A 20293-nucleotide genomic window follows, 5' to 3' on the forward strand; every position below is an offset into this window, starting at 1 on the left:
TCCAGGCCCCACCTGGAGGTTGGCAACCCTAGTGCAGAGCCTACTTCCTTTTCCCACTCATCACAAAAGTGGGCCTTTTGCTTGTCTCTATTATAAATGCAACTCGCTGCCTTTGAGAGTTAATCTAAAACACAAGAGCTGTTTGAGACGTACCACAAATAAACCTTTTCTTCGCTCAAAAGCCCCCGAAGAACCCTCCGCCTGTTGTGCTGCAGTTTTAAAAGCAATCCCATCTGATGACTTGTCTGACTTCCACTCATGGATTCAATTTAATTTGGCATCCTAACACCTCTTTCAGAACAATGCCTTTTATTTGTTAAGCAGTTCACAAAGTCAAGGTGGAAAAAGAAAACACATTTTTTCCCCGAGCATCTGAGGAGGTATTGACGGTTCTGAGGAGATGGGGTATCAGCGTCTGCCGCATTCAAATGCAGACTCTTCATGGAAGCAGCTCTGAAATCCTCTTCCCATATACTGGACTTCTGTGTGGATGACTTTTAAGGGCACTTTGCTTGGGAGGGAAGATATGAAATAAGGAACCTATTAAAACATTGAAATCTGCTGGGAAATGATAGTTTTGCCAAATGTGTTAAACAGAAACAGAAGCAAATGTCTGATGCAGTCAACTGAAGATGTGGGGCCTGTCACATTCAAGACAGCCAAGGCTCACATCAGGTATTGTGTGTTTGAATGCTTGATTATTGTTTGTATGCTTGAGAATAGTTAGTAAAGAAATCATTATTTTAGCTATACAGTCTCTGCACCTATTTCTGGGACTGGGAAATCAAACTCCAGTATACACAGGTCATGATCCTGTAGTTATGCCAATTGCTCATTAATATCATAATACCCCCCCAGTCTAGTATTAAGAAACAGAGCAAGTTGGCTAACAAGATTTCCAGGCCCCACCTGGAGGTTGGCAACCCTAGTGCAGAGCCTACTTCATTTTCCCACTCATCACAAAAGTGGGCCTTTTGCTTGTCTCTATTATAAATGCAACTCGCTGCCTTTGAGAGTTAATCTAAAACACAAGAGCTGTTTGAGACGTACCACAAATAAACCTTTTCTTCGCTCAAAAGCCCCCGAAGAACCCTCCGCCTGTTGTGCTGCAGTTTTAAAAGCAATCCCATCTGATGACTTGTCTGACTTCCACTCATGGATTCAATTTAATTTGGCATCCTAACACCTCTTTCAGAACAATGCCTTTTATTTGTTAAGCAGTTCACAAAGTCAAGGTGGAAAAAGAAAACACATTTTTTCCCCGAGCATCTGAGGAGGTATTGACGGTTCTGAGGAGATGGGGTATCAGCGTCTGCCGCATTCAAATGCAGACTCTTCATGGAAGCAGCTCTGAAATCCTCTTCCCATATACTGGACTTCTGTGTGGATGACTTTTAAGGGCACTTTGCTTGGGAGGGAAGATATGAAATAAGGAACCTATTAAAACATCGAAATCTGCTGGGAAATGATAGTTTTGCCAAATGTGTTAAACAGAAACAGAAGCAAATGTCTGATGCAGTCAACTGAAGATGTGGGGCCTGTCACATTCAAGACAGCCAAGGCTCACATCAGGAGGAGGCTTATTCGTTTGTCCTATTTTTTAATCCTGCAAACAAGTTGCCTGTTTCCCCCCGATCCCCACCCAGTAAGGGAGATCAAGAAGAGACTGGTCAGACACTGAACTCCGCTACAGATCAGTGATTCAAAGAGCCATACCTGCTCCGGCTCATTTACGCCACATCTGTGTGTGACCAGGCTGCCTCTCCACCTATGCACCGCCATGGCAGCTCCAGGTGCCAACCTGCAAAAGGACAAAGTCAACAGTGGCCCACCCAGGTGCCTTCTCCGTTGTGGCCCCTCCTTATGGAGGTGGTCAGGAAGGCACCTGCTCTCTTGGCTTTCCGCAAACGATACAAAACTGGATTATTCAAGAATGATTCCAGAGGGCTTTTCTATGCAGCCAACAGACTTACACAGTACTAAATGATTCACCAAGTTACATAGATAAATTATTGGGGACCCTGTACACCACTGTGTTTCACTTATTGAAATGAGGATCCTCCTATGTAATTTGTGCATCATTTAATGTGTTGCGTTAAGCCTCGTGCTTTACTTCAGTTCTGTTTTTAGAGATCGGGTTCGTTCTACAACCCTAATTCTATTGCACTGTTTACTGAATGCCCCATCCTGCCAACTGTATCGACTCATTTCAGGTCCAAGCGAGAAAGGCGGACTATAAATGAGATGAATAAAAAATAAATTAAAATAAAAACCCACAGACAGCCAGTGCAAAGAACACAAGAACCAAATAATAAGATCCTGATCACATTCTGATCAAGCTGTGGAAGATGGAGCTGTGCTTACTGGAAGCCCTTGAAGGGCAGGCTATAGAAGTCAAATGTTTGGGGCATGAGGGCATGGATCTGCTGGAAGAAGAAGAAGAAGAGGAGAGATTGGATTTATACCCCGCCCTTCACTTGGAGTCTCAGAGCGGCTTACAAACTCCTTTCCCTTCCCCTCCCCACAACAGACACCCTGTGAGGTGGGTGGGGCTGAGAGAACTCTGACACAAACTGCTCTTTTTCAAGGACAGCTGTGCCAGAGCTTGTGACTGACCCAAGGTCACATCAGCAGGTGCAAGTGGAGGAGTGGGGAATCAAACCCGGTTCTCCCAGATTAGAGTCTGCGCACTTAACCACTACACCAAACTGGATGTTCAGACACACGATTCTTGCTGCTCTTCAACAGATTTAGGGAGCCTATCAGATGTTCTGTGTAAGTGATCTGGCATGGGTAAAAGGTTGCATGAGGCCCAACATCAACATGAAGTTGAAATGTTTTCAGTGTGCCAGACTCCTGGACGCGTTACCCTCAACAACACTCTCTTAGCAGCGATTTTTTAATTGAGAAAGTAAGCAAGTTCCAGGTTAAAGCATCGCTGTGTTAGAACTAATGATTTGTGGCAGGTACCCTGATAATATAGGCCAGGGGTGTCAAACTCATTTGTTATGAGGGCCGGATCTGACATAAATGAGACCTTGTTGGGCCGGGCCATGTTTGTCATAAAATGTACTGCCAGGTAGTGGAGATATACAAACACAAAGGGACACAAACACAAAGGGTTTCTTTTTTTTAAAAAACTTAAAATAAAAACATGCTCAAAGCATTAGCTCTGTAGGCTGCAAAGCTACTTTTGATCGATTGACATTCACCACAGAAATCTCATGCTCAGAGTTCTGAGTCTAGGGGCCAGGTGAAAACATGAAACGGCTGAGCGAGTGAGAGAGTCTGGCGAAGCAAGCTATGATGCAGCAGCAGCAGCAGAACTGAAAGCAGGAGATGGCCAGTTCCAGGGCGGGCCTGATGGAAGCCCTCCGGGGGCCTGATTTAGGCAATTCAAAAGGACCCCTCCCCAATAGCTGATCACACACACACTCATCACATTCATTGTGCCTAGCTGTTGCATCTACCCCCCCCCCCATGAGAATGCAGTAATCCCACTATCTATAAAGCAAGCAGGCTCCAAAAAGTCTCAAGGCATCCCCCCCTGCCCCCATGGGAGGGAGGTGTCATCCTTAGGAAAGCTATGCCACTAGAAGCAAAAGGTCCTTTGGAAAGTTATGCCACTAGAAGCACATCTATCCCTCCCCTCCCCGCAGGAATTCTCCTTCCCCCTTTTATTATGGCAAACAGGGCTGGGTGTGAAGTTTGACACTGTGCTATAAAGTTTAACTCAGTATCTAAATTTTGGAGAGAAACAAAGACGCTTCATTAGCACATATATACTGAGAGGCAGTGTGGTGCAGAGGTTAGAGTGCTAGACTAGGATCTGGGAGACCGAGGTCCGAATCCCCCCTCTGCCCTGGAAGCTGGCTCGGCGACCTTGGGCCAGTCATGCACTCTCAGCTTAACCTACCTCATAGGGTTGTTGTGAGGATAAAATGGAGGGAAGGAGAATGGTCCATGTGACAGTGCCACTGGTGAGCCCGTGGAGTATGGTGGGGGAACTGGGGGTGGGTCTTGGCCCACTTCAGGGGCCCCCTGGCCAGCAGACGTTTCGCCAGTGGGCCAGCGATCGGCCACGAGTCCGGAACAGTGCTGGCTGCCAGGTTCCTGTGGTCTGAGGGCTCGGAGGTGGGCAGCAATTGCCTTGGCATTACTGCAGCTGATCCATGCAGAAGGACGGGCATGTCTGGAGCTACTGGAGACCTCTCTGCCTGGCTAGGAGACTGTGGCTCGGTTTAAACGCAGAACGGGACACAGAACGGAGAGGAGGTTGATGAGTAGAGCGCCCCCAGTGTTTGCATGTGACATCAAGAGTGACTCTGGTCAACGAGATCGGTGGGCGATTCTCCCCCCCCCCTTTTTTAGTGGATGCAGAATTGGAGGCGACCTTGGTCTCCCTTGTTGGTTATCGGGGGCACATAAGGCGGAGGACTGCTGACTACTGGCTGGAGGAGTAGCCCAATTCAATAGGAATCAATAGGAATAGGTCTCCCAACCAAGCACTAACCAGTAGGGATGGGCATAAACTGAACGATGAAGCAAAATTTATCACAAATTTTGCCCTGTTAGCGAACTGACCTTTGTGACAAGTCTACTGTCATGAACTCTGATGAACTTTTAAAGCAGTTCATGGTGGTTCATGGATAGAGCAGAAAGCAGGGGTTCAAAGGGACTCCAAGTCCCTTTAAACCCCTGTTCCCCACAAAAGCTGCAAAAATGGCTGAGTGGCAGGGAATGCATGCTCCCCACTGCTGAGCTGTTTCGGTTTTTCTTGTGCACTCCATTTAAACGGGCTGCACAAGAAAGCCCAAAACAGCTGAGTGTGTGTGTGTGGGGGGGAAGCAGGCTGCTCCCTTCCACTCAGCTTTTTTGGGGCTTTCTGCCAACCCTGTTTAAAGGGATTGTGGCTCCTTTCAATAGGATTTGAAAGGTCATGAACTAGTTCGGTTTGTGAATGAACCTCCTGGTTCAGTTAGGTTTGGTTCATGGTTTGGCCACGAACCATGAACCGACACAATCCACAATTTTATGGTTCATGCCCATCCCTACTAACCAAAGCAGATCCTGCTTCGTTTCCAAGATCTGATGAGATTGGGCTAGCTTGGCCACCCAAGTCAAGGCACACATTCTTGCAGAAAAGAATAAAAACTTTACACTGTAGTTTATATCCACTAGTCCAAGCCCTGTCATCCAGCGTGGCTGAAAACATATCCGCTCCATCTTTCACACAGCATTCCTTTGGGTATCAGAAGGTGGCAAGCATATCACATCATGCTTAGGACTGCGCTGTTACCTTCTTAGGGAATCTCAACTTATTTTACCTCTCTAACAACATATCTTGTATCATGTATAACTTACTTAGTACATAAAAGAATAGATGCCTCCCTCCCCCCAGCAAAACTGTGAACGTCCTCAATACTAAAGACAGAGAACACCAGCTACAAATGGCTGGACATTATTTATCTAGTCTATTTATTTGTACCATTTATACCCTGCCTTTCTCCCCAATGGAAACCAAATGTGGCTGACAGTGTTTGTTTATTTATTTATTATATTTATACCCCGCCCATCCTGTGAACAGGCTCTGGGCGGCTAACAAAGCGGTACAATGTACCTGATTAGCATAACCATAAAATTTAAAACAACATAAAACACATATTCATTTTACATAATTTAACAATTAGCAATAAAGTGCTCACAGTACTAAGGATGAGATGGCGTGCTTTCCAGATCTAAATCCACGTTGTTCGTCCGGTCATCATCCCTCAAGCCGATGGGCCTAGCGATACAACTCAGCCATTCCTAGGATCCAGAAGTTCAATAGGATCATTGATAGTAACAATAGTGGCAGCTCCTATTTGAAGGCCTGGTGGAAGAGCTCTGTCTTACAGGCCCTGTGGAACTGTAAAAGGTCCCGCAGGACCCTGATCTCCTCCAGGAGCTCGTTCCACCAGTAAGGAGCCACCACCTCTGAACATCTCATACCTTGAAAACCTTATGGGGTCGCCATAAGTCAGCTGCAACTTAACAGCATTTTCCTCCACCACCTTTATGTGTATAACCTCTGTAATGGCCCTGGGCCCAGCTTGGTTAACTCTCTGCCTAGTGAAACCCATGCCCTGTGGGACCTGTGGGACCTGCGGGACCTGGTACAGTTCTGCTGGGCCTGCAAGACCGAGATGTTCTACCAGGCCTACAGTTGAGGACAGCAACAGTCCACCATCAAGCCTGGCCTCCATCTCTCACCCTTGACCCTCTCCCCTCCATGGGGAGGGTATAAACTGACATCAGATGCCTTCAGGCAAGCATATTATCATACTGTGGCCCCGGTCACACGGGCCAGATAACGCCGAGGGGGAGGCATGGCTGTTCGCCCCAGAGCAAAATAAAGCACGGTAGCCCAATCACATGGTGCTCTGAGTCTCCATGATTTGGCTGTTAGCTGGTGATCACACGGCGATACTGCAGCATGACAAAGAAGCAGTGCAGCGTGATCACACAAGCGTTTTGTGTTTGTGCACATGCGCAGTTCCGCGGAGCAGCACTGCTTTCAGTTTCGTGTTCATGCACATGTGCTTACGAAAAACATCCGGTTTGCGATGGGACATGGATGGGCGCCAGATGCCACGGGATACTAGCGCTCCCGCGATCAGATGCCCGCCCCTGCCACGCGTTTTCTGGATACTAGTGCATTTTCCGAGGTACTTTTTAACTCCGCGTCTTCGGCAGGACGCCACGGGTTGGCCACAGGTGTGCTACACTTCCCAGATGTTGCTGTGTGATTGCGCCCCGAAAATCTGCCTGACATTCATGCCTTTTGTGTGGCAAATTCTCTATGTGACCGGGTCCTGTATTGTTTTTATTGTTTTTATTGAATTGTTTAAACTGTTTTATTTATTGATATGTCGGTATATGTTGTACACCACCCTGAGCCCTCCGCAGGAGTGTGGTTTAGAAATTGAATTGAATCAATTAATCAGTCTGGAGCAGTTACAGAAAGAAAGTAGAGGTAGTGGCAGGAACAGTTTGCCTTGTAGTTGGATCTCATGTTGGTCTCTGTTAATGTTAGAGGCAAGTCTCCTCTTGTGGAAAATCAGGAAATGGTGCTCAATGGAAGTTCCAAAGACCAAACCCAGGTTGAGTGGGCCCAGCAGGGCTAAGCAGAGCTGCTGAGACTTGTCTCTATTTGCTCTGAGTTGCCAGTAGGAGTGGCCCATCGGGAAATTTCCCTGTAAGTTCAATGCCCAATTTGCCTGGGTTCAAGACACTGGAAATCTAAGTTGAATGCTTTCAGAGTCCTGCAGCAGTCGGTTCTCAACAACATTCCCTCAGAAGGTTCAAGTTTATTGAGTACAGTAAAGGCAGTTCATCTGTGCATACATTCTGTGTCAGAACTAATTGCAAGCCTGCAAAAATGAGAAAAACAGGGTCCCCTGATGGGTCTGAGCCAATCAGGGATTAAGCTGAAGCCCGCCTAAACTAACAGGTCTACGTTCCCAGAGAAAGCATCAGCAGCCTGGTACCAAGGTCACAGGCTTAGGCTTAGCAGATAAGATGGGGCGAGAAAAAATGAAAGTTAAGATTCCAGCACAGCGATAGACTCTACATTGCCCCTCCCCCCGTCCACCGGCCATGACAGCATAGCTGACAAATGCCCAGTCTGTCCAGTTCCAAATAGTATAATTATTGGTTGGTTGGTTTTAAAAATGTATCTCCTGCATATGTTCAGCTGTATGATTCCCAGGTGACTTACAATACACTGAAACATGAACAAATATTATAATTAATTTGGAGCCTTAGACTATCACAATGAGCCAGCAGGGAAAGCAATGCATTTCAACAAATAGGCATCAGTCAGGAAACCAGTTCCTTGCCTGTGGATGCCACTGCCTGGGCAAACAGGGGGAATGGGCTCTGCTTTTGTGAGGGTTCGAGGGGTTTTGAGGGACATGTTGGAAGACCTCTTTTAGCCTCTGTGAATCGTCCAGCAAATGTAGGAGGGGCTCCAGCAGGGACACTTCCTGAAACTCTCCTCCCAGCAGTCAGGCTGACTTCTTACTCTGATGAGTTTTTGTTGTTTCGCCTGTCAGAGTTAAGTTGTGCGGCTCCTTCTATTCTTCACAACATACATACAGAAAGAGTGGGGAAGCGAGTGAAGGTCAGCGATGTCATAACAAACAAAGGAATGAAATACGAGGACTTCCAACGTACTCGAGAGGAGATGAGAGCATTTCAGATTGGGGGGGGGACACTGAAGAGAGAAGGAGGCTTCTGAATCCAGCTGCTGGGGGGGGGGGGTTTGCTTGTTTGTTTGATTGTTTAGGGCACAGGTTTCAAACTCACTTTTTACGAGGGCCAGATCTGACATAAATGTTACTTTGTCAGGCTGGGCCATGTTGCCATAAAATGTAACACAAAATGCTGGAGATATAAACTTTATAAAGATGATTTCAGGTGCCAAATGGCAATGACAGGGGTGATTGGATTAGGTGTGATATGCAGACAGGTGGAGATATCAGCACTGGTGTGATATACAGAGGTTGAGAGATATCAGCATTGGTAAAGAGACCTAGGTCTCAAGTTGGTACAGCAGGATTCAGTCCAGAAGGATGCAAAGAATAAATGGAAATAAGTCTAGAGAAGTGAGCAGTAACTCACAACAGCACAAATCCTACCACAATTTTGTTAGTCTTTAAAGGTGATACTGGACTCTTTCTACTTCTATTAGAAACCACAACATTCAAAAACCAGTGGGGGAACATTTTAACCTTCCAGGGCATTCAGTTGTTGACCTAAGGCGTGCCGGAAAATGTGACGGGGGGGGGAGCGCGGCTATTTGCGCCGCTGCCTTCTGATGTGCTATTATGCGCTCAGACGTGACGGTGGCTTCCCCACAGCAAAGAGGATGATGGGGGAGGAAGCCGCGCGCCGACGCAATCACACCGGGAGGTTTCTATAGGCAGCCCGTGCCCATGGCAAAGCGTTTGCTAGTACATGCGGTGTGCTAGTTTTTTACTGTGTGGCTTCGGCGGCTTGCCACAGGTTCGCCATGGGAGTGCGATGCCTCCCAGATGTTCCCATTTGATCGTGCCCGGATACTCCGTGGGACTCACATGCCTTCAGCGGGGCAGATGCTCCATGTGACCAGGGCCTAAGAGTAGCAGCTCTTGCAAAGGAATTTCAAAGGGAGATTAGAAAGAGAGACTGCTGAATTGTAACTGATCATGAAGCTCAAGACAATGCAAACTCCTGGACTGAACTGAGACCTAGGTTTCTTCTCTCTTTACCAATGCCTGCTATTATCATTTGGTGTCTGAAATCACATCACTCTCCAAGATATAAGGACAGATGGACTCACATTCCAGCTGTATCTGAAGAAGTGAGCAGTGATTCATGAAAGCTCCTGCCCTGCCACCAATTTTGTTAGTCATTAAGGTGCTGCTGTACTTTTGCTCCCTTTCACTAATAAGGAATGCAAGCTGTGCTGTTAGGTTTCAATCTGTTAGAAATGAAAAGAGGGATCTCTCCAAGTGCCCCCCCACTGTACTTTCACTGGGTCTTTCCCTCCCTCCTTCCCTCTCTCTCTGAAGAAGAGTACTTGCCCACAAAAGCCTATATCTGGAATAAAACATTTTTGGTCTTAAACATTTTGCGCTCTCTCTCGCTCTCTCGCTCTCACACACATATACCCAGAATAAAACATTTTTAGTCTTAAACACAGGAGACTCTCTCTTTTTCTGGCTTGCACACAAAAACTTATACCTGGAATAAAATGTTGCTAGTCTTCTTAAAAGTTCCATGAGATGCCATTTCCCCCCTCTCTCTGGCTCTTTTCCTCCCCCTCCCTCCCAAGAGGAGGAGGGGGGAAGCCCTCAGCCAATTGAAGGCAGACTTTCTTTCGCTTCTCTGAAGCAATAGGAGAGACTGGTCAAAAGGAACTACAATGTTAAAAGCAGGAAGCAGCACACAGCCATTTGCTCTCAGCATGATTGGAGGCCTGCAGGAGCCAGATTGGGCCCACAGGCCATATGTTTGACACCCCTGGTTTAGTGTATGCATTCTTTAAAAAGAACACAACCTTTGCACTGGTGATAGATTCAGGTGGGTAGCTGTGTTGGTCTGAAGCATCAGAACAAAGTTTGAACCCAGTGGCCCCTTTAAGACCAAGGAAAGCATATACATTTAATAAAACTTTGTTGTTCTTAAAGGTGCCACTGGACTCAAACTTCCTTTTGCACTGGAGACTTTATTACCCTGACCTCTTGCAATGGTCTTGCATAAGACATCAAATCGTACCAAATGGCATCAGGTCCTGATCAAGTGCTATAGTGCTAAGGTGCAATTTCAGCAGACTCATGTGGTCCTACTCTTGGTGGACGGAACCATTTCAATGCAGGAGGGAAATTAATAGTGTGAGGTCCTTTATTCAACCACTAACAGCTTCAAATAGCAACTAAGTCTTAATGCAGGGTTTCCCAGCATGGTGCCTGCAGTCATTGTGGTGTCCACCGATACCTTTCCCAATGTCTGTTGTTTTAAGAACATAGGTGGGGCCATGTGGGGCTTTTGCCCAGCCTGTCTTGTGATTGGCAATAAGGACTATGGAATCCTAGAATCACAGAGTTGGAAGGGGCCATCCAGGCCATCTAGTCCAACCCTTCCCACCCCCCCCCCCCCGCTCAGTGCCGGATCAGCCTAGAGCATCCTTGCTCAAATACTGCTAGTGAGGGGGAGTTCACCACCTCCAGAGGCAGCTGATTCCACTGTGGCACAACTTTTACTGTAAAAAAGTTTTTCCTAAGACTACAACTTTTACTATAAGAACGTTTTTCCTAAGATCCAGCCAGTAGCTTCGTGCCCTTAATTTAAATCCTTTATTGTGAGTCCTCTGCTGCTAACAGGAACAGCTCCCTGCCCTAAGAGACAGCCCTTCAGATACTTAAAGAGAGCCATCATGTCCCCCATCAGCCTCCTCTTCTCCAGACTGAACATTCCCAAGACCCTCAGCCTTTCCTTATAGGGCTTGGTCTCCAGGGCCCCAATCATCCTTGTTGCTCTCCTCTGCACCCGCTCCATTCTGTCCATACCAGGGGTCGTTTCGTAGAAAAAGAGCTAGGGGAACTCATTAGCATAACTCATTAGCATATGCCACACCCCCTGACATCATAAGGCCCGGAGGTGGACCTGCAAGGCCAGCAGGAGTGCGAGGAAGCCCCGCCAAGGCCCTCCCTGGCCCCAGGCAGGCAGGGGTGGGGAGAGGCAGGGAGGAAGCAACTTACCCTCCCTCTTCTCCTGCCTCCTCCTGGCTGAATGAGGGCCAGAAGCGGGGCGGCCGGAAGCAGGGGGTGTGGCTTCATCGTGTGCCCCGCCCCCACCTCACCCGGGGGAACTGCGATCCCCCACGATCCCCCCCGAAATGACCTCTGGTCCATACCCTTTTTGAAGTAAGGCCTCCAGAACTGCACACAATATTCCAGGTGTGGCCTGACCAATGCAGTGTACAGCCGGACTATGACATCTTGTGATTTGGATTTTATGCCTCTGTTGATAGACCCCAAGATTGCATTAGCCTTTTTTGTCGCTGCATCACACTGGCTGCTCATATTTAATTTACGATCCACCCGTACCCCAAGATCTTGTTCACACACACTTCTACCCAGAAGTGTATCCCCCATCCAGTATGTGTGTTCCTCATTTTTGTTACCCAGATGTAGAACTCGGCACTTACCCTTGTTAAACTGCATCTTGTTCACATCCACCCACTTTTCCAGTGTGTTCAGATCTTGTTGAATTCTGTATCTTCTGGTGTGTTTGCTGTTCCTCCCAGTTTGGTGTTATTTGCAAATTTAATGAGTAGCCCCTCCACACCCTCATCCAGATCATTTATACAAATCTTGAAAAGTACCGGGCCCAGAACTGAGCCCTGTGGCACCCCACTGGACACCTCCCTCCATTCAGATGAAATGCCATTGACAACTGCTCTCTGAGTGTGGTTCTCCAACCAGTTCCCTTCCCACCTTACTATCCTAGAGTCCAGTCCACAGTCCTCTAGTTTACCTATCAGAACACCATAGGAAACCCTGTCAAAAGTTTTACTGAGATCCAGAGATTTGCCCAGCTGTGTGGATTTTTAAAAAATGTTGTTTTGGCAACAGCTGCAATCACAGCAGAAGGATCTTCACTCTGTGACTGAAGGTAAGCTATGGTAGCCATTTTGTGGTTGGGCCCATCACCCTGTGTCAAAATTCTGAAGGTGCCCACAGGACCCCTGCCCGAATGCAAATAGGAGGCATGCCGGCTTAACTCCCTGCTGTGCTGGTAGATACATTGCTGCTCCTGTGCCATCAAAGGGTAGGAAACAGCCTTTTTAGGGGAGGTGTCATAGAACGATTGGGGCTTACTGAGCATCCCAGGTCTGCTTAGCCCACATCCTACCCCTCACGCCAACGTCATCATTGTATGCCAACAAAAGAGTTGCAAGAAATATCAACACTCCCAGTGAATTCACTAGGCATGAAAATGTCTCTAAAATGGCATTCGATCTCCTTGAACATCTGGTTTTTATTTTTGTACACCCTCATGTCTAGTAACAGGAGCTCAAGGTGTTAAGAAATTCAAAGGCAACAGTCTCCAAATGTGCAGTGCTGGAAGAGATTCAGCAACATGAAAGGTCTGATGCCTCATTCTTTGCTTGTCAGCTTCCTAGAGATGTTTAGATGGTCATTTTTTGTAATTTGAAGAGGTGATTTGGGCTGCTTAGAGATTTCAACATTCATGTTGAGGCCCATTTCTCTGGTGGTGACAGTGATGGAGGTTTCTCAAAACATCTCAGTTCTGACACACATGGCAGGATATGCATTCCATCAAGATGAAATTATTAAATGGTTTAGTACCGGGGGATATTTTTACAGTTGAACACGTGAACCCATATGAAGCTGCCTTTTGCTGAATCAGATCATTGGTTCATTGCAGTCAGTATTGTCTTCTCTGACTGGCAGCAGCTCTCCAGGGTCTCAGGCAGAAGTCTTTCACATCACTTACTAGCAGGGATTGAACCTGGGACCTTCTGCGTGCCACACGAAGCTTCCTTATCCTGAATCAGAGTCCATCAACAGTCAGTACTGTCTACCCAGACTGGCAGTGGCTCTCCAGAATCTCAAGCAGAGTTCTTTCACATCACCTCCTACCTGACCCATTTAGCTGGAGATGCCAGCAGTTGAACTTGGGACCTTCCGTATGCCAAGCAAATGCTCTACTACTATCCTCATTCCTTGTTCTGGGCAGCTTTATGGAGTTAGGTTTACATCTATGGGAACTTGGGCCCTCTGCAAGGAAGTGGAGCCAATAAGACCGTCTCCATTGTCAAGCCAATGGAGATAGCATCAGCAACCTGAGAAGGGGTAAGGCTTATCCAGGTGAAGATTGGTCCTGACCCTTCCCTATAAGCAGGCTGTCCTTGTTCCCCTGATCCCACATATCTGAAGACACGGACAGCTCATTCTCCTCCATCATGTGTTGCTTCCCTATCACTTCCCTGGCCCAGTTTCATCCTATGCTTGAATTATTACACCATCTACATCTTGCAATTTGAATGCTGCCCTCTGCCACCTCTTCAGCTTCAGCAATTGATCTTCCTATTTTGTTAGCTTCCTATTTGTTGATCTTCCTATTTGTTAGCTTAACATCTTTATTCTTTGCACTGCCAATTGTCATTACTTTGCTAATCCACCCTCACTAACATTTAACTCTATAACCATTATGGAGAGAAAAGCTTGAAGTAATTTAGAACAACAACAGGTTCCTCTGAGATAGGTTTTAAAGCAATTATCTTACCCTCCCAAAGGCTGTTTTTCAAAGCTAATCAACTAATCCACCAGAAGGAACCACTATGTTTAGTGATTCACTTGGTGGCTGTCTTCCTCATTCCATCCATCATGACTTCCAAATTCATATAATTTTTTCCACTAAGGAAAGATCCAAAATCTTGTCAACATAGCCCAATAACATGCTTACTGTGTTCCGACCACACTCCATCAAGATGTTTTCCTTATTTTTTTCCTTATTTATTTTAATATGATTTTATTAATTCTCCATATAGATTGCATAGATAATTAAACATTAGACAAAAATATGAGCTCTTAGTTAATAAGCACTACACCAAGAATCGGAGAAAGACTCGTACTGTAGATTAATGATAACATCACCATAATCAGTAAGGCAAGCAAATTATGGGTAAAAATTACCTCAGAAATCAAACAGGCTACAAATAACAAATACCTCAAAATCAAGCAGACCACAAATAACCTTAAAACCAGTGAGTCAAATGGACCACAACAAGTACCTCAAAATCAGTGAGTCAAACGGACCATAAATTAATACCTCAAAAATCAGTGAGTGAAACAGATCACAAATAACAAGTACCTCAAAAATCGGTAAGTCAAGTGGATCACAAATAACCTCAAAATCAGAGAGTTAAACAGACCACAAATAACAAGTACCTCAAAGATCAATTAGTGAAGCAGATTATCAAATATGTCATACAATATCTTCAATAAACCTAATATAGCATCTAAATTTCTAACAGAGAGAGAGGTTTGAGGAATATTTATCTAAATCTTCCCCAAATACATAATTCCCACCATGTAAAGGCAGGATAGGTATTCCTAAAAACTTTACTCTAAGTAAACATAAGGTCAAGCATGTGCTTTCCTTATTTTATTTATTAATTAAATTATTTATTTACATTTCAATAATTTACTTAAATATAAAGTATTTTAATTTCAATTATTTAAATTTCAGTTACCTAGATTATCTGTTAGAAGTCCAACTCTGCTAAAAATGAAAGATCCAATAAATTCCTGACTTGTCTTGCTGACAACTTCATTTTCCAGAAAGCGGAGGAAAAAACAAAAGGAATCTGTTACCTTGGATTTGATTCTCACCAACACAGAAGAACTGGTCGATGAGGTGAAAGTAGTTGGCACTCTGGGTAGTAGTGACCATGTAATTCTGGAATTTGCAGTCTTGAAGAAGGGAAAAGCTTACTTCAGGTTGGACTTCAGGAAAGCAGATTTTTACAAACTTAAAGTTATGCTGGGTAGAGTTCCGTGGTCAGAAATACTTAAGGAGAAGGGAGCTCAAGTGAAATAATGAAGGCACAATGACAAACGATTCCTGAGAAAAGGAAAATTGGGAGGAGCCTAAAGAAGCCAAGGTGGCTCCGTAAACTGCTTTCTAAAGACCTGAGAAATAAGAAAGACTCATTCAGAAAGCAGAAGGAGGGCCTCATAACCAAGAATGAATATAAGCAATTAACCAGTGCTTGTAGAGAGAGTGTTAGGAAAGCTAAAGCTCAGTATGAGCTTAGCGAAAGATGCTAAAAACAACAAAAAAGGGGTTCTTTTCTTATGTTCAAAGTAAGAAAAAGAGCAAGGATGTGGTAGGCCTATTGCGGGGACAGGAAAGTGAAATTGTAACAGGTGATGAAGAGAGGGCAGAACTGCTCAATTCCTACATTTCCTCAGTCTTCGCTTGCAAGGGAAATGGTGCTCAACATGGCAAAAACAGAACACATGATGATGGAAGGGAGTTGCAGCCTAGGAGCAGCAGAGGGGTAGTACATAAACAAGGGGCCGTGGTGGCTCAGTGGTTAATATGCTTAGCTTCAGATCAGAAGGTCAGTAGCTCAGCAGTTCAAGACCTGAGTGCCGCATGACGGAGTGAGCTCCCGTCTCTGGTCCCAGCTCCTGCCAACCTAACAGTTCAAAAGCAAGAAATTGCAAGTAGATAAATAGATACCACTTTGGTGGGAAGGTAACAGCGTTCCGTGCGCCTCGGTGTTTAGTCATGCCTACCTGTTCGCCCTACTACATGCTGCCTTGATCCGTGCCCATCATGGCTAATTAAAGCTGGCCGTGACAGGTTTCGAGGCACCCTGAGGGAGATTATCAACAAGTCCCTCATTGAGGGACAGTTCCCTGGGTGCTTAAGGAAGCAGTGGTCCGCCCTCTGTTGAAAAAAACATCTCTGGATCCGGCTGAATTGGCCAACTATCGGCCGGTTTCCAATTTGCCCTATTTGGGCAAATTAATAGAGAGGGTGGTAGCAAGTCAGCTACAGATCTTTTTGGATGACGCTTCCATCTTAGACCCCTTCCAGTCCAGCTTTCATGGGATGGAGACGGCACTGGTTGCCCTCACGGATGACCTCCGAAGGCATCTGGATTGAGGTGGATTGATGTTGCTGATGTTGCTGGACCTGTCGACAGTGTTCAACATGGTCGACCATCAGGTACTGGCCCACCACCTCGCTGACATAGGAATTCAGGGGCTTGCCTTACAATGGTTCACTTCCTTTCTCCAAGATCGGGGACAAAGGGTGGTGCTAGGGGAACAGCAGTCCAAGAGGCATTCACTGAACTGTGGAGTGCCTCAAGGGACAGTGCTCTCCCCGATGTTATTTAACATTTTTATGCGCCCTTGCCCAGATTGCCTGGAGGCACGGGCTGGGATGTCACCAGTACGCTGATGACACCCAGCTCTATCTGATGTTGGGCAGCTGGTCCGACTCCAGACTGGAAGACCTGGACCGGGCACTACAAGCTGTGGCTGGTTGGCTCAGGCTGAGTCAGCTGAAACTGAACCCAACGAAGACGAAGGTCCTGTGCTTGAATCGGGGCGTTTTGGGGGTGGGGTTCCTACTCCTGACCTTCGACGGGGCGCCCTTGGTGCCAGCGCCGGAGGTTAGTAATTTGGGAGTGCTCCTGGATGCTTCCCTAATGATGGAGGCCCAGGTAGCGGCCACTGCCAGGTCAGCCTTTTACCATCTTCGGCTGATCAGGCAGTTGGTTCCCTTCCTCGACTGCGCCAACCTAGCAACAGGGATACATGATATGGTCACCTCGAGACTAGACTACTGTAACACTCTCTACATGGGGCTGCCCTTGTCGCAGATCTGGAAGTGGCAGCTAGTGCAGAATGCTGCAGCCAGGCTTTTGATGGGTCTCCCCAAGTAGGAGCACATCCAGCCTGTGCTGTGGCAACTGCACTGGCTGCCAATAGCACACCGAATCTGCTTCAAGGTGCTGGTTCTTACCTTTAAAGCCCTATATGGCCAGGGTCCAGCATACCTGCAGCCTTTCCCCATATATACCCCAGAGATCACTTCGATTGGGGTCTCAAAATCGATTGACCTTCCCTGGCCCAAAAGAGGCCAGGCTTGCGACTACCAGGGCCAGGGCTTTCTCAATGGTGGCCCCATCCTGGTGGAACAAGCTCTCAGAGGAGATCAGGGCCCTGCGGGACCTCTTGCAGTTCTGCAGGGCCTGCAAGACAGAGCTCTTCCGCCAGGCTTTCAGCTAGGGTGCCGCCACCATTCTAGAGCCCTGCCTCCTGGTTTTTGACACCCAGCCTGAGCCACAGGAAGATCTGGAGCAGAAGGATTTTTAGAGAGTACATTGAAATAAGCCATCTTGAGTAACTATCTTCTGCACTCTATGAAACTGTATTAATAATGGAATTGTTTTATATGGTTTTATGTGGTTTTAACTGTATTTTATGTACTGACTGTGAGCCACCCTGAGCCTGCATTGCAGGGAGGGTGGGGTATAAATGCGATTAATAAATAATAAATAAATGCCAGCCACATGACCATGTAAATGTCTTTGGACACTGCTGGCTCCTCAGCTTGGGAACAGAGATGAGCACCACCCCCTAGAGTTGGATTCAACTGGCTTTTGAGCAAGTTTTAACTGTATTTTATGTACTGACTGTGAGCCACCCTGAGCCTGCATTGCAGGGAGGGTGGGGTATAAATGCGATTAATAAATAATAAATAAATGCCAGCCACATGACCATGTAAATGTCTTTGGACACTGCTGGCTCCTCAGCTTGGGAACAGAGATGAGCACCACCCCCTAGAGTTGGATTCAACTGGCTTTCGAGCAAGGGAAACCTTTACCTTTACCTTTTTAGTACATAAACACCTAGTTTCTTTATATGAAACTAAGTCCTCAGGGCCAGATGAATTGCAACCAAGGGTACTAAAAGAACTTGCCGGTGTAATTTCTGAACCTCTGTCCATTATTTTTGAGAATTCTTGGAGAACAGGTGAGGTGTCAGAAGATTGGAGGCAGGCAAATGTTGCCCCCATCTTCAAGAAGGGGGAAAAGGAGGATCCAAGTAACTACCAACCTGTCAGCTAGACGTCTATACCTGGAGGGGGGGATTAGAACAAATCATCAAACAGTCCTTGAGCATTTAGAAAGGGTGGCTGTGATTACTAAGAGCCAGCATGGATTTCTTGAGAACAAGTTATGCCAGACTAACCTTATCTCTCTTTTTTTTGGAAAGTTACTACCTTCTTGGATCAGGGGAATGCTGTACACATAGTTTATTTTTATTTCAATAAGGCTTTTAATAAAGTTCCATATAATATTCTTGTTAACAAGTTGGTAAAACATGGTTTGGACCCCTTTACTGTTAAGTGGATCTGTAACTGGTTGACCAAATACACCCAAAGAGTGCTTGTTTATGGTTCCTCATATTATTGGGGAGGAATGACAAGTGGACTGCCTCAGGGATCTGTCCGGGGAGCTGTTTTGTTCAACAATTAATAAATGATTTGGGTAAAGGAACAGAGGGAATGCTTATTAAATTTGAAAATGATACTCAATTGGGAGGGGTAGCAAATAGGGTAGAAGACAGAGTCAGGATACAGGATGATCTGGACAGGCTGGAAAACTGGGCTAAAACAAATAAAATGAATTTCAGTGGGGATAAACGTAAAGTTCTGCATTTAGGTAGGAAAAATGGGGGAGGATGGGGGAGACTTGACAGTAGTATGTGTGAAAATGATCTAGGGGTCATAGTGGACCATACACAGAACGTGAGTCAGCAGTGTGATGTGGTAGCTAAAAACGCAAATGTGATTTTGGGCTATATCAACAATACTATAGTATCCAGAACACACAAAGTGTTGCTTTACTCTACACTGGTTAAACCACACCTAGAGTATTGTGTTCAGTTTTGGGCACCACAATTTAAGAAGGATATAGACAAGCTGGATGAAAAGCACGCAGATAGATGAGTGATTTCAGCTAACGTACTTTATTTAGTGAGGAACAACTTGAGTGAGGAGCCCAAGCCAGCCACGCGGTCCGAACTGAATACATTACACTGGAACATGTCCAGAGGAGGGCAGTGAAAATGAGGAAGGGTCTGTAGACCAAGTCCTATGAAGAAAGGTAGAAGGAGCTGGGTATGTTTAGCCTGGAGAGGAGATATGTGAGAAGTGATGCTGAGAAGTGATGCTGAGAAGTGATATGAGAATATCTTCAAGTACTTGAAGGGCTGTCATATAGAGGATGGTGAGGAGTTGTTTTCTGTTGCCCCAGAAGGTCAGAGCAGAACCAACAGGTTGAAATTAAGAAGAGTTTTTGGCTAAACATTAGGAAGAACTTCCTGACAGAGTGGAAATGCTGATCGCCACTTTGGGATCAGGAAGCAATTTTCTCCAAGTCAAATTAGCCAGGGATCCTGGAGGGTTTGGGGGGGGGGTCCTCTTCTAGGCATAGGGCAGGGCACTGTGGGTCTTTTGGGCACCACTTGTGAATTTCCTGCATTGTGCAGGGAGTTGTACTAGATGACCCTGGAGATCCCTTCCAACTCTATGATTCTATGATTATAAATCACCCAGTCTTACATCAGATGATCTTGAAGTTAGCAGAAAGTGTTCCAAACTTTGCTTGTTTCTACCAGAAAAAGAATACTGCCTGAGCACTATGGTTATCTTTGGAGGCCTTGCTTTTGGTGCTCCTGCCACCTATGATTAGTGGCCGTGTCATGGAACCAAAGCTTTGGGATTCTCTTCCCAGGGCGATTCATCCTTGCCCTTCTGTTGCAGTCTTCAGCCAGTGGGCGAAGACTGTCATTCGACACTCCTTCAGTGAACCCTCCTTCCTAACGAGCAGTGCATTCATTGCTGTGTTTATGTTTTGTATGTATGTTTTGTATGTATTTTAACTCTTTTAATGATATGTGTTTGGGAAGGGGGTGATTTTAATGGTTTTAAAATGTGATCTTATCATGTATGCTTTAAATTGTTAGCTGCCTTAGTGACCCCTGTAAGAGCAGAAAGGTGGGGAATAGATTTGGTACATGAATAAATAAATCTCTTTGGTGCAGAATTAGCTTTAGCATCTCTGTCCCCTCATCATGCCAGTGTGACTATAGCTAACCCTCCAGGGCCGGGGCCTCGCAAGCCATCACGATCCGCCTGCCTCTTCACA

The sequence above is a fragment of the Gekko japonicus genome, unplaced genomic scaffold (genome assembly GCF_001447785.1).
Source record: "Gekko japonicus isolate JY-2015 unplaced genomic scaffold, Gekko_japonicus_V1.1 scaffold1107, whole genome shotgun sequence".
Classification (NCBI taxonomy): Eukaryota; Metazoa; Chordata; class Lepidosauria; order Squamata; family Gekkonidae; genus Gekko; species Gekko japonicus.